The sequence below is a fragment of the Hemiscyllium ocellatum genome, chromosome 18 (genome assembly GCF_020745735.1).
Source record: "Hemiscyllium ocellatum isolate sHemOce1 chromosome 18, sHemOce1.pat.X.cur, whole genome shotgun sequence".
Lineage (NCBI taxonomy): Eukaryota > Metazoa > Chordata > Chondrichthyes > Orectolobiformes > Hemiscylliidae > Hemiscyllium > Hemiscyllium ocellatum.
The window spans coordinates 60,937,694-60,952,092 of record NC_083418.1 but is presented as its reverse complement, the minus strand read 5'-3'; the positions used below and the strand labels follow the sequence as shown (position 1 = coordinate 60,952,092).

The window sequence follows — 14,399 nt, the reverse complement described above, 5'->3', positions numbered from 1 at the left end:
TATTTATTTGTCTTCATTACCCTGGGTTTTATTCCTGTTGCTTTCTCCATAGTAACACCTCTGATAATCAGAGTTGACCAAACAAAATAAACCAAAAGAACTACAAATGTTGGAAATTAGAAGCAAAAACAAAATTGTTGGAAAACCTCAGCAAGCCTAGCAACATCTGTGGAGAGATATCAGATTTAATGTTTCAGATCCAGTGACCCTTCTTCAGAACTGATGGTGGCTAGGAACAGATTGGTATCTCTGCAGATGTTTGGAAGTAGGGGGTGGTGAGAGCGATAGCTGGTGCTAGAGCCCAAAGATGGAGAAAAACAGTTGGACAGGCAAAAGACTGGGTAAAGGTTAGTCTGGGAAATGAACAGTTGCTAATCGGGAATATTAATAGCTGACAATGGGTTGTGTGTGGTAGCAGCTTATGTGATGACAAGGCCTGGTGTGTGGGGTTAGGGTAAGGACATGGTGGGTCCGATGCTGTTCTGAGGGTTGGTGCAGACTCAATGGGCCAAATGGCCTCTAACTGTACTGTGGTTCTATGATTCTGTGGGAGAAGGTGCTTCAAGCCCTGAAATTGTTGAACTCGATGTTTCCAAGTCCAGAATCCCCAAGAGGAAAATGAGCCGTTGTCCTTCCAGCTTGCACTGAGCTTCGCTGTTGCACTGCACCAAGTGTGAGGCAGAGATGTTGGCTGGGAAACATGATGGTGTGTTGAAGTGGCAGGTAACTTTTTTGTGGACAGAACTGTGGAAAGCTGACAAGGGAGGGCAGGGGAATACATGTATGGTGATGGCATCCTACAGGAGGTGGCTGAAGTGGTGACTAATGATCTGGGTGCTGTTGGGATGCTAACTCAGGACTAGGGGGGCCCTATCACTGTTGCGGGAGGAGTGAGGGCTGAAATGCAGGAATAGGTTGGATCCGGCTGAGGGCCCTGTCAACTATGCTGCTGGGGAATCTTCCTTTGAGGAAGAAGGTGAACATTTCAGAAGCCCCCTTCTCAAAGTTGGCATAATCAGAACAGATGCGACAACAATGGAGGATCTCCATCCATCTTCTACTGTCCTCCACCCATGCTACCCCCCCAACCCCGCCCCATCTTCTTCATAATTACCAACCCTTTCCTAACTACTGTCAGTTCTGAAGAAGGGTCACTGGACTCCAAATGTTAATTCTGACTTTTCTCCACAGATGCTGCCAGACTTGCTGCATCTTTCAGCAATTTCTGTTTTTGACTGATCAAACAATAAGGACTTCTTCCTGTGATATACATTGTTGTAATCATTGGATATCTGGCATTCTCTGTTTGTCCTGATGAGTACAGGATGAAAAGCTTCAGCAACGTGTCTCTCTTTCCAACAATTTTCAAATTTTGTATCATCAAGTGACTCAGAAAAAGGCCTATTAATGCAAGAACATCTCCAGACAATGTGTCTTGGGGGCTGTTATCTCAAAGTTTGATAAAGTAACATTAGGAAACCACTCCCATCCACCAGGCATATTGATCAGGAACTGAACATGATGGATAGCTTTAACTCCATCATGTTTAAACAAAGAACTTGATACCTCATTGTACATTTTATTTAATAAGACTTTTCAAAGAACAAGAAGTGCTGTCAGTATAATATCCTATTTTGGAAAAAAGAGGAACATATGTTGTAAAAGAACACTCATTGCAGAAATTTTGTCAGTTACAAGTCAAGATGCTATATCAAGTCACAGCTGAACTGACCACTTTCTAACGCTCATATGCATGAGATTTTAGCTTGTGGTTTCGAGTTTAAAGCAAAAGAGCAGATATTTGCATATTTGCAAATTACCATGTGACAATACAATCATGTAATCCCTTGCTGATTTTTAAATCAATGAAATTTATTCCAGAAATCTTTGTCCTAAACTGTTTGTTCCACAAGTCTGAACAATAAATTGTCTAATAGAAAAACGTCTTACACATAGAGGACTTGTAAGTCAGAGTCTATTTACTGAACAAACAGAGTCTATTTAAACTGTGTACCAAATATCTTTTTATAACTGTGCTCTCCAGTAAATTGAGTTTATTTATTCAGAAAACAGTGTCTTGAAAAAGTATATCTATAGACAATAAATAAAACTTATGGCTGAGACTATAGCAAAGTCTTCGATAACGGTAGGGGAGACTTCTGCAGCTTAAAAATATGTTGCTGGAAAAGCGCAGCAGGTCAGGCAGCATCAAAGGAACAGGAGAATCGACGTTTTGGGCATAAGCCCTTCTTCAGGAGTACAAGGCAATGAGTGGTGGATAGCTAGATAATACAAAATCAATCCCAGTCACTTACAGAAGTACATTGTTCTGACATGATGAATCACCTAGAATCTGAGCAGCAATAAAGTATCTCTTCATGCAGCCAATAGTTTGTGGATGGGCATTCTAGCATTTTCTGCAGCAGTGGAAGTTTTCCTGCATCCAGTTTCTGAATTAATATATACATAACTAATGTATTACTTTAAATTTGTTACCTACAGACATAGGTTAAATAAATGTATTAATCAATTTGAGGATCTGAATGTGACATTTTATTTCCTGTGCTTTTAACCTCAATTCAGCTTGACTTTTCATCATAGATAAATGCTTAGCACATCATTGATGTCATATTATTTGTGACTGGTAAAAGGTGTTACAAATGTACTGGATTCATGGTTTTATGAATCATTAGTTGCTTTAAAAACAATTTTTTTTATTACCATCATGTTTTACTGCAAATTGGAGCAGCAGTAAGATTTATGAGTTAGTAAGATTACAGAGATAAAGTCGAAATGTAAGTGCTTTGCTGATTTAAGACAATTGTCACATGTTAATGAATTAATGTCTTTTAATTTAGAAGGCAGATAAAAAATAGTTTACAACATTTTATGGACAATTCATTAATTGTCCAAATCACAAATTCCTACTAAGTGCATGTTTTCATGTACAGTATTTCTATTCTATGGACTGTGAGCTTGCATAAATCAAGTAGAAATGAGGAGTGTTGACAAAAAGTCACTAAACACTTACAAATGGCTGAGCACTATTTGTAAATGAATTGTGCAAAAGTAATTCATTGGCATAGAGAAGCTTTGTTTAATAATGCCATGATTTGAGAACTTATTTCATTAGAGTCATAGAATCATAGAAGCTTTACAGCATGGCAGTAGACCATTCGGTCCAACTCATCCATGCCGACCAACTATCCCAACCTAATCTAGTCCCATTTGCCAGCACTTGACGCATATCCCTACAAATCCTTCCTACTCATATACCCATCCAGATGCCTTTTAAATGTTGTAACTGTACCAGCCTCCACCATTTCCTCTGGAAGCTCATTCCATACACACGCCATCCTTTACCCCTTCAGTCCCTTTTAAATCTTTCCCCTCTCACTCTAAACCTATTCCCTCTATTTTTGGACTCTGCTACCCTGGGAAAAAGATCTTGGCTATTCACCCTATCTGTGCCCCTCATGATTTTATTAAGTTCTATAAGGTCACCCCTCAGCCTCTGACATTCGGGGGAAAACAGCCCTAACCTATTCAGCCTCTCTCTATAGCTTAAACCCTCCAATCTCGGCAACATCCTTGTAAATCTTTTCTGAACTTTTTCAAGTTTCCCAAAATGCCTTCCTAAAGAAGAGAATTGTATACAGTGTTCCAAAAGTGGCCTAACCATTGTCCTGTACAGCTGCAACATGACCTCTCAACTCCTGTACTCAAAGCACTGACCAATAAAAGCAAGCACACCAATTGCCTTCTTCACTATCCTGTCCACTTGTGATTCTACTACCATGTTGCTGCACCCCAAGGTCTCTTTGTTCAGCAACACTCTTAGGACTTTACCATTAACTGTATAACTCCTGCCCTGATTTGCCTTTCCAAAATACAGCATCGCACATGTTCTTGATTAGATTACATACAGTGTGGAAACAGGCCCTTCAGCCCAACAAGTCGACACCAACTCTCCGAAGAACAACCCACCCAGACCCATTCCCCTACATTTACCCCCTCACCTAACACTATGGGCAATTTAGCATGGCCAATTCACCTAACCTGCACATTTTTGGACTGTGGGAGGAAACTGGAGCATCTGGAGGAAACCCATGCAGACACGGGGAGAATGTGCAAACTCCACACAGACAGTTGCCCGAGGCGGGAATTGAACCCGGGTCTCTGGCACTGTGAGGCAGCAGTGCTAACCACTGTGCCACTGTGTTGATAGAAATTTAATAAGTGTTCATATTGTCCAGTCATCTGACCTAACCAACCTCCTGAGGAGAATGGGATACTCCCCACTTACCTCGGTGAGTGTAGCACCAAGAAAATTTAAGATTGATATCATCCAGGACAAAGCAGCTCATTTGATTGGCACTACACCCTCAAGCTTCCACTCCCTCCACCATCGATATGCAGTTACAACAATGTGCACCACCTACACGAAGCACCTCAGTAATCTTCTCAGGCTTCTTAGACAGCACCTCGCAAATCCCACAACCACAAACGGAAAAGGACAGCAGATACACACAAAAATCATCACCTGCAAGTTCCCTTCTAAATCACTCAAAATAGGTTTAGAGTGAGAGGGGAAAGATTTAAAAGGGACTGAAGGGGCAAAGGATGGTGTATATATGGAATGAGCTGCCAGAGGAAGTGGTGGAGGCTGGTACAATTACAACATTTAAAAGGCATCTGGATGGGTGTATGATGAGGAAGGGTTTAGAGCAATATGGGCCAAGTGCTGGCAAATGGGACTAGATTAGGTTGGGGCAGCTAGTTGGCATGGATGAATTGGACCAAATGGCCTACTTCCATGCTGAAAACCTCTATGATTCTATGACTCTAATGAAATAAGTTCTCAAATGTTACCGTTCCTCCTCTGTTGCTGTGTCAAAACTCCCTCTCTAACAATACTGTAGGTGCTACTGCAGCAAATAGACAGCAACATTTCAAGAAGACAGCTCACCACCACCTTGCCAAGGACTACTAGGGATGGAGAATAAGCAGACAGTGATGCGCACATTCTCTGAATGTATTTAGAAAAGGCAATATATTACCACTAGGGCAATTCTTTGGGGAAAATTGTTATGACAAAGTCATTCAATTCCATACAACTGGCCCTTCTCGTCGCATTGCTGGAAACTTAAAGCATGTTGGGGAGGCTTCAGTTGTCCTCATTTTAGCTTAACATGGACACAGTCATTCTTTCTATTGGGTAAAAACAAGGATTGCAGATGCTGGAAACCAGAGTCTAGATTAGAGTGGTGCTGGAAAAGCACAGCAGATCAGGCAGCATCCAACGAGCAGAAAAATTGATGTTTCGGGCAAAAGCTCTCCATCAGGAATAGAGGCAGGGTGTCTGCAGGGTGGAGAGATAAATGAGAGGGGGGTGGAGTGGGAGAAAGTAGCATAGAGTACAATAGGTGAATGAGGGTGGGGGTGGGGATGGAGGTGATAGGTCAGAGAGGAGGGTGGGGGAAGGTAGCAAAGAGTACAAAGGGTGAATGGGAATGGGGAATGAAGGTGATATGTCAAAGAGAAAGGTGGAGTGGATAGATGGAAAGGATGATAGGCAGGTAGGACAGGTCATGAAGGTGGTGCTGAGCTGGAAGGCTGGAGCTGGGGTGAGGTGGGGGAAGGGGAAATGAGGAAACTGGTGAAATCCACATTGATGCCATGGAATATGAAGTGTTCCGAGACGGAAGATGAGGCGTTCTTCCTCCAGGTGTCGGGTGGTAAGGGAGCGGCATTGGAGGAGGCCCAGGACCTGCATCTCCTCGGCAGAGTGTGAGGGGGAGTTGAAATATTGGGCCACAGGGTGGTGGGGTTGATTGGTATATATAAAAAATGTGGAACACTTCACGAATTTGCTTGTCATCCTTGCACAGGGGCCATGCTAATCTCTGTATCGTTCCAATTTTAGTATATGTGCTGCCGAAGCGTTCTCTCTACTGGTTAACTCGCATTTTCGCTTTGCTTCTCCGGTTTTTTTAAAACACCTATATTGGGAAATTCTATTTGTCCCTTAGTTCAAAATTTAATTAGGACAATTGGTGTGAAGTGGTTGCACCATTAATTCTAAAACTAACAGTGTCGACAGAATGCGAATGCTGAAGATGCTTGAGCATCAAAAACAAGGGAGGGAGCATTCATTAGCTACAGTCCACTCCAAGCAGCACATCAAATCTGAACTACTTTACCATTGACTCTACACGAAGCCACCTCCAGCAGTTCACACTCAAAGCTGTGATTTTGGAGGGCACTTATCTGTCCGGGTTTGTTCTTTTTTTCCGATTCATTCACGGGATGTGAATGTCGCCGGCTAAACCAGCATTTATTGCCCATCTCTAATTACCCAGAGGACAGTTCAGAGTCAATCACATTGCTGTGGGTCTGGAGTCACATGTAGGCCAGATCAGGACATCAGTGTCCTCGGCATCAACAGTTGGTCATGGATTCACAGTCATTAGACTCTTAATTCCAGATGTTTTTCATTTTAATTCGAATTCCACCAATTGCTGTGGCAGGATTCAAACCCAGGTTCCCAGATCATTACCTGGGTTTTGGGATTACCAGTTCAACGAAATACCACTAGGCCGTGGCCTCTCTTTCCAGTCCAGCTGCTAAAGTAAGACAAGGAATGAGTGTCTCACTCTCCGCTCGATGCTGCACTGATGCTCATGGCAGCCTTGTATGTGAGGCAGGTACACGAGCGATTTTGAAACAAACACAGAGTGGTGGAATACCCCAGCAGGTCTGTGGAGAGAGAAACTGAGTTAACATTTCATGTCTGGTATGACACTTTTTCAGAAGAGGTATATACTTGCACACATGAAAATATGAACTCACTGACATAGAAGTGACCAGCTGATTCATCAAGGTGGCCCCAGTCCTCATACTGGCTGGACCCTCATGATTAAATACTGGTCTCTGCTCACCCACCATCCCCCCACCATCCTTGCTCCCCTTCTGCCTCAACTCCCCTTCCTGCTTCAAGTCTCCCTGCATTTATGTAATCTCCTGCAATGGAGTGAAGTGGTAGAAACAGAGAATTATGGGGCAAAATATACTGGAAAAGTCCTTGGTGATCCACTCGGGTATTCAAACCTAGCCAGGACATCAAATGGACCATGTGTTATCTGTAAAATCTTTCAGAATATCTTGAATTTATATAGCACCTTGATAACTATGAAATACCCAGAGGCTCTTCAAAGAGCAGAAACTGACATCCAGCCATATCTTTGGAGCGGTGATGAAATGCTCAGTCAAAAAGCCATTGCAGCATCTTCAAGAAGCAGAAAGGGTAGGGAGGGTTTAGGGAAACTGAAGGCAGCTTCTGTGTCACTGCTTGGTAATATGGCATATGAGTGTTAACACAAGTTATAGTCTGAACAGATACCAATTACAGATTTGACTGATAGCAATCTTCTTTAAGATTACTCACATGTGCGAATGATTTTTCTGGCCAAGATTCTGAGTCTGGCCTGTTCCAAATACATCAATTGGAGATAACGGGGAAAAATCCACTCAGCACTGGAACAGCACTGCAGACCAAAGACACACCCCTGTTCTTAACAACAATTGTTGCCATATTCCAGAAACTAAAAGTCCTAAAGGCATTTTGACAGTGACTGAGGAAAGGTATGTGAGAAGATGCAGTGCTTTCCCAATCCACTGGCCTGACAATTTCTCAGACAACACCCCCTCATAGCCAGGCCCAAGACCACCCACCAAACCTAAGCACACTCTCACTTATATGACACCCTGCTCACCCGCATCCTAGTTAACGGGCACAATAACATCCTACCCAGCTAGCAGTCTAGCCCCTTAACCAAATGCTACCCTTTCACAGGAGCTGACAATGTGGAGAACAGGACACACTGACTGCTGCAAAAGAGTGCATAGTCTTTATGAAGATTTTCCTTGCTGCTGGCTGTGTGGATTCCTGAACAGGTTTGCAATGGGAATCTTTACACCACATAGAAAGTTAAGTGGATACACTGTAATACAATCAGGGCATTTGAAGCTGATTGGAATATCTGGCTCAGTGTTAATGCTTGAGGTTCCTGATGATTACTCAGAACACAGCAAAGCAATCAAAGTTCATTTATGGTGTGTATTTGTAAAGAATTTCCATGAACTGCAGCACCCAGAAACAACATTTTCTACGAAAAGCAGGATAATTTTTCCAGCAAAATACAGTGAGTGGAGGACAGTTACATCACACAAAAATCTCAAGTAAATCTATTTCTTGTCTCTTATGACTGGGTAGTCTATGCACGTAACTGAGAAGGGGATATTTCTCAATCACCTTAATTCTAGTCAGAAATAAACCAAGAAAAGTAGACATGATTTGGAAATGCCGGCGTAGGACTGGGGTGTACAGTTAAAAATCACACAACCCCAGGTTATAGTCCAACAGGTTTATTTGGAAGCACTAGCTTTCAGAGCACTGCTCCTTCATCAGGTGGTTGTGGAGTATAAGATTGTAAGACACAGAATTTATAGCAAAAGTATAGCAAAAGGTTAAAAGTATAGCAAAAGGCGGCACGGTGGCACAGTGATTAGCACTGCTGCCTCACAGTGCCTGAGACCCGGGTTCAGTTCCCGACTCAGGCGACTGACTGTGTGGAGTTTGCACGTTCTCCCCGTGTCAGCGTGGGTTTCCTCCGGGTGCTCCGGTTTCCTCCCACAGTCCAAAGATGTGCAGGCCAGGTGAATTGGCCATGCTAAATTGCCCATAGTGTTAGGTAAGGGGTAAATGTAGGGGTATGGGTGGGTTTCGCTTCGGCGGGTCGGTGTGGAGTTGTTGGGCCGAAGGGCCTGTTTCCACACTGTAAGTCTAATCTAATGAGAGACTTAAACAATCCAGGTCTTTTTCAATATATAATTTCAGTTACATCACACTTCATGGACCAACAAAAAAAAGCTGTTGGATTGCCATCTAAAAACCTGATTGGTTCACTGTTATATAGCAAAATTCTATAAATTCTGTGTCTTATGATCTTATACTCCACAACCACCTGATGAAAGAGCAGCGGTCCGAAAGCTAGTGCTTCCAAATAAACCTGTTGGACTATAACCTGGCGTCGGGAAAGGAAAAAAATAGAGTCACATTTCCAAGTTTGAACATCTGTATTTGCCCTCATGATGTGGTTAAACAATAGCATAACTTCTTGGACAATTGGCAAGTGTTCTCTACCCCTTTAGAAAGCCTTGAATTAATCATGTGAATATGGGCTAGAACCACCATGTTGGCCAGAATATGTGGCAGATTCCTTTCTCTGAAGTACAACAGTCCATGAATTGTCAGACTTCATGGTTTTGGGTGGTAGGATTTACTAATTCAGTACCATTACACTAACCATGGCAAAGGGCAGCACCATGTGTATGCATGTACCGTTCCTCCTCATTGATGCTGTTTGATCCCCTGGGCTTTTCCAAAAATCATTCTTTTTTAAAAGGTGCCCAACATGTGAAGGAGGTTCTGACCTAAGTCAATGGGGAGAAACAGCTTCCACCGGCAGAAGTCAGATTTAAGATAACTGGTAAAAAAAACCCATAAGGGAAATGACAAGAGATGATTTATTGCACAGTGAGTTGTTATGATCTGAATGACGTACCAGAAGTGTGATAGATGGCAGATTCAACAGTAAATTTTGAAGAGAAACTTGAAAGGAAGAAATCTGCCGGACTGCGGAGAAAAGATGGGGGTGGAATTAATTGTGTCAAACTGTACACGGTACCAAAACAGCCATGACCAAAGTCACAAATTACAACCTATATCACTGAAAAATGGCACACTTTATCCCTCCTTCTCCACTTGTCTTGGCTGAACACATTCTGGCGCTTCTATGCCTCACCACTGTCATCCAGCTGAATAGACCTGCTCTCATCTGGTTCTATTCTGATTGATCTAATCATAGATAGAAAATCACCAACAACGGATGGGCTCAGTAGTTTCCAAAATGTAATAATGTAAATAGTGTTGTTAATACACTTCAAGACACCTGTCTCAGCAAGAACCCCCAGTGTTTGTGGTATATGTTATGTGAGCTAACATAAGGAAACACTGAGACCATATTGTATTGACAGTGGTGTTTGACGCAAGAAACCAAGTAATTTAGCCTAACCTCTGATGCCTGTGCCACAATCGCACCAAATCACATTCCACTCTCATCTCTGTGCTCATGACCTATTGCTCCTGGTCAAGCAATACCGCCACTTTAAAATTCTCATCCTTGTTTTCAAATTCCTCCATGAATCTCCCCGCTTCAGCTCTACAAGGGTCTTCAATTTCAGCATGTATCCAAATCCAGTATCTTGGGCATCCCTGATTTTATTGTTGTACTGCGAGTGGTCATCTGGCAGCTGGCTAAATCTTAGGCACTGGAATTTGCTTGTTCATTCCCTCTGCCTTTCTACTTTTCACTCCTTCTTTAAGATAGCCTTCTTTCACCAAGTTTCCTGTCACCTGTCCTGTACAGCATGGAATCAGATATCATTTGATCATTCTCTCATGAGGCTCAATGAGACATTTTACAATGTGAAAGGTGCTATAGTGCTTCCTGTGGCTAATTCCTAGGCTAAGAGGATTCCTCTTTGAAGAAAGATTAAGTAGAATAGGCTTATGGTGTCAGATATCTTAAAAAATGAGGAGAAAGTGAGGACTGCAGATGCTGGAGATTAGCGTCGAGAGTGTGGTGATGGAAAAGCACAGCAGGTCAGGCAGCATCCGAGGAGCTGGGGAGTTGACGTTTCGGGCAAAAGCCCTTCATTTGAAAAATGAGATGATTCCATTGGCTTGGTTGAAACTAAGAGCTTTTTTTGGAGAATTGAGAATTAGGGGTCATGGTTTCAACATAAGAGATTACCACTTAAGATAGGGTGTGAAGAAGATCTGTCACTGAGATTAGTGAATCTTTGGAATTCCCTTCCCTAAAGGGATGGTTAGTGGATGGGCAATCATTGATTATTAATAATGAAGTAGATAGATTTTTGGTCATTAAGGGAATCAAGGACTATGGCGAATAGGTGACTAGAGTGTTGAGATCAGCATTGATTGGGGGAGCAGCTGAAGGGGCTGTAACTCCTATTCCTTGTCATAAAGTGACAGTTCTTTCAATTGATATCAGTTCTGAAGAAAGGTGTTACAATTAAATATTAAGCTGCCAGCTTAGAACAAAAGGATTCTTTCAGAAGTCAGTTTTCCATTTTACCTCAGTTATAGTATTTTGCTATGTGACTGAGTTCTCAACCAGAACAGGAACAATGAAATTGCCTCCCACAGTTTAGCTGAGTCCAGACTGCCATACTGCAAAAATTCACCAGCAACAACATTCAAAGGGATTGTTTCTATCCCTCTGAATTTTGATCATATATTGAATTTATTTAAGCTATTCTGACAATTTATTCCATCTGAATTCCTATGAGCTGATTTGCAGTAGAAAATATATTCCAGACCAATGTCGGCACTGTCACATCTCAACTTTGTGTTTTCCAAACAATCTAACCAATTGGCCTCATTATGCGGAGACCATGCAATTATTTCCTTTTCAAGTATTTATCAAGCATTTATCCAATTCTTTTTTGAAAATAACAACTGAACCTGCTTTCATCACCTTTCAACCAATGCATTTCAAATCTTAAATTATTCGTGGCTCAAAATAAGTTCCCACCACTCCTCTGTTTTTTTGACAATTACCATAAGTCCACACTCTTTGACTATTGACTTTATTGCCCTGGAAGCAGATTCACCTTATTTACTCCATCGACACTTCTCAAAATATTAACCATCTCTATTAAATCGCTCCTTAACCCGAGTTTTCTTCACAGCCTCCCCTTTGTCAATCTTCCTATATAACTGAAGCCCCTCATCCCCAAAATCCCAGTCACATAAATCCCTTCGTAAGATTCTCTATTCTGCCTACAGGAACAGGCTAAGGAGGTGGGCTTACAATCTACACAGAGGATAACTGTTACACAGGGAGCATGGAGCTGCAGTCTGCATTGTGATTCTCTGACCATCGGTTGGAAGATGATGGATGGTATGCTTGCCTTGAAAGCCTTGTTTGGACAGCCAGGAGATGAGGCTCTCTGGATTGGTAAAGATCATTTCCATTATCAGATAGCCTGCAATCTAACAACAAACCCTTCAGCGAGCAGCCCAGCCATTTGTCTCTCTTTAGCGATCATATGACATTTAATATTCCTCATCGTTGGTTCAGATTGCAAACAGCATGGAGCACAAAGAATAGGACTTAAACAATGTTAATCTTTTAGAAGGTGCAGATGCTATCTATTGGAATATCATGATTGTAAAATGATTCTTAGATTAATCCAAGTGAACAGACCATTCTGCCCATTGCCCCTGTTCCAGTCAGGAAGCAATAGTTTCCTTTTCTATCTTTCCTTTATTTCTTGTCTTTGTTTCTGGTACTTATTAGACTGGGAGATGTAGGGATGGGTCAGAATATCCATATCATGTTCCCACACAACAACATCTTTCATGCTGATTAACCTAATGTAGGTGTGATGCTGGAAAAGCACAGCAGGTCAGACAGCATCTGAGGAGCAGGAGAATTGACATTTTGGGCAAGAGCCCGTCATTAGGGATCATTCCTGATGAAGGCTCTTGCCTTTAATAGCGATTCTCCTGCTCCTCGGATGCTGCCCGACCTGCTGTGCTTTTCCAGCACCACACTCTTGACTCTGATCTCCAGCATCTGCAACCCTCACTTTCTCCTAAATGTAAACTATGATCCATTGCAAAGCAATTCATGTTCATTTATCAAATTAAAAACTATACATAATTATATTTAATTTACAAGTAATTGCATCACGCATCATGGTCGGCACAGGCATATTGGGCAGAAGGGCCTGTCCTTATTCTATACTGTCCTATGTTCTAATTCTTCTCAAATAATGTAATAACGGAACATTGTTGATTTGAATGACTACATGCATATTGATATTGTGATCTGGAATTCATTGTCTGAAAGCACAATGGAAACAGATTTTATAGTAACCTTCAAAAGGATCTGGATAAGAATTTGGAAGGGAAAACATTATTTCCTTAACCTAAAAATATTCTGAAGATGTTGATTGGCTAGACCCAGAGAATATAGTTCTGCTTGTGAGGGAGGCCTTAAATCCAGGTTATCCATAGGTAATGTAGAAGAAACATCTTTCTCTAGACAGTGGTTAGAATGTGAAACTTGCTAATGCTTGGAATGGTTGTATTTAAGGGGAAGACGATAAATGTAGAAGGGAGGAAGAGAAAGAAGGAACTTCAGTTAGAGTACAAATGAAATAAAAGTCACCATAGTTCCGGGGACTGTCTTTTGTTCTCTTATTAAACACAGAGATGACTGGTGGTACATTTACACTGAGGGTCTACATTCCTCAAATGAGGGAAAAGGTTGAGAAGTGCAGTTTTGGTCGCCATACTATAGGAAGGATGTGGAGGCACTGGAACGGGTGCAGAGGAGGTTTACCAGGATGTTGTCTGGCATGGTAGGAAGATTGTATGAGGAAAGGCTGAGGCAATTGGGGCTGTTCTCATTGGAGAAAAGAAGGTTTAGGGGAGATTTGATAGAGGTGTACAAGATGATTAGGAGTTTAGATAGGGTTGGCAGTGAGAACCTTTTTCCGCATATGGAGTCAGCTGTTACTAGGGGACACAGCTTTAAATTAAGGGGAGGTTGGTATAGGACAGATGTTAGGGGTAGATTCTTTACTCAGCGAGTTGTGAGTTCATGGAATGCCCTGCCAGTATCAGTGGTGGACTCTCGCTCTTTATGATCATTCAAGCAGGCATTGGATAAGCATATAGAGGTTATTGGGCTAGTGTAGGTTAGGTAGGCTTTGGTCGGCGCAACATCGAGGGCCGAAGGGCTTGTACTGCGCTGTATTTTTCTATGTTCTAAGATAGGGTCTTTGTGGTGTCCACTAATGAATTGAGGTATGAGGTGGCTTGTGTAGAAAATAAACACTGGCAAAGAGCAATTAGATTGAATAGCGTTGTTCTGTGCTATGTAATCATGATGTTCTCAGTACACTATTGCTGATTGCAAGGTCCTGCTACCATTGTACAAACAAGAGAACTTTTGAGTAAGTATTAAACACAGGAGGCATGTTCCGTCATGCACTCTAATTCATGCAGTACAGCATACTGGTCTCCAAAACATTATTAACATTCGTGGTTTTTAAGTTTAAAACACATCAAATGATTTTTTTTATCTCATAACAACAATTTGCATTTAAATAGTGTCTTTAACAGAATGAAAATGTCCAAAGGTATTTCACATGAGGATTATCACAAAATTTGATAGCAAGCCTTGTAAAGAGACATTAGGAGAGGAGACAAAAGCTTGGTCAAATAATAAGGAGCATCA

At 41.8% G+C, this 14,399-nt stretch overlaps 1 pseudogene; it reads right to left on the bottom strand.

Annotated features, from left to right (window-relative positions):
- Window positions 1-5,846: 5,846 nt before the first annotated feature.
- On the bottom strand, window positions 5,847-5,946 carry LOC132824550 (U6 spliceosomal RNA; annotated as a pseudogene).
- Window positions 5,947-14,399: the final 8,453 nt, after the last annotated feature.